Below are 1,512 nucleotides of genomic sequence, written 5' to 3'. Positions count from 1 at the left end.
TAAGACACAAATCAACCAAACCCTAATGTCACCTAGATACTCCAATGTCACCTCAAGCATCCATGGGTATGATTATACGATATGCATCACACAATCTCAGATTCATCTATTCAACCAACACAAAGTACTCCAAAGAGTGCCCCAAAGTTTCTATCGTAGAGTCAAGACGAAAACGTGTGCCAACCCCTATGCATAAGTTCACGAGGTCACGGAACCCGCAAGTTGATCACCAAAACATATATCAAGTGAATCACATGATATCCCATTGTCACCACAGATAAGCACATGCAAGACATACATCAAGTGTTCTCAAATCCTTAAAGACTCAATCCGATAAGATAACTTCGAAAGGAAAACTCAATCCATTACAAGAGACTAGAGGGGGAGAAACATCATAAGATCCAACTATAATAGCAAAGCTCGCAATACATCAAGATCGTACCACCTCAAGAACACGAGAGAGAGATCAAACACATAGCTACTGGTACATACCCTCAGCCCCGAGGGTGAACTACTCCCTCCTCGTCATGGAGAGCGCCGGTGAGGTTTTTAGTGCCACGAGGGGCCCACGAGGGTGGGGGGCGCGCCTCCCTGCCTCGTGGCCACCTCGAAGCTTCCCTGACGTCTACTCCAAGTCTCCTGGATTGCTTCCATTCCAAAAATAACTCTCCCGAAGGTTTCATTCCATTTGGACTCCGTTTGATATTCCCTTTCTTCAAAACACTGAAATAGGCAAGAAAACAGCAATTTGGGATGGGCCTCCGGTTAATAGGTTAGTCCCAAAAATAATATAAAAATGTATAAGTAAGCCCGTTAAGCATCCAAAACAGAATATATAATAGCATGAAACAATCAAAAATTATAGATACGTTGGAGACGTATCAGATCCCGTTCATCAAATGAGAGATATGTTTATGGTTAGGAAACTTAACCATCTTTGATTAACGAGCTATTCTAGTAGAGGCATACTAGGGACACTTTGTTTGTCTATGTATCCACACATGTACTAAGTTTCCGGTTAATACAATTCTAGCATGAATAATAAACATTTATCATGATATAAGGAAATATAAATAACAACTTTATTATTGCCTCTAGGGCATATTTCCTTCACCGGTGTCCGAATATCATTGTCCTATATATTAATCTTTACCTCCGGATCATTTTGGAGCTCCTCTTCATGTCTGTGATCTCATCCGGGACTCCGAACAACATTCGGTAACCAAATTATATAACTCATATAACATTATATCATCAACGAACGTTAAGTGTGCGGACCCTACTGGTTCGAGAGCTATGTAGGCATGACCGAGATACCTCTCCGGTCAATAACCAATAGCGGAACCTGGATGCCCGTATTGGCTCCTACATAATCTACGAAGATCTTTATTGGTCGAACCTTATGACAACATACGTAATTCCCTTTGTCCATCGTATGTTACTTGCCCGAGATTCGATTGTCGATATCTTCATACTTAGTTCAATCTCGTTACCGGCAAGTCTCTTTACTCG

This window comes from Triticum urartu, chromosome 4 (genome assembly GCF_003073215.2).
Source record: "Triticum urartu cultivar G1812 chromosome 4, Tu2.1, whole genome shotgun sequence".
NCBI classification, from domain to species: Eukaryota; Viridiplantae; Streptophyta; class Magnoliopsida; order Poales; family Poaceae; genus Triticum; species Triticum urartu.
This window is presented reverse-complemented; position numbering follows the sequence as displayed.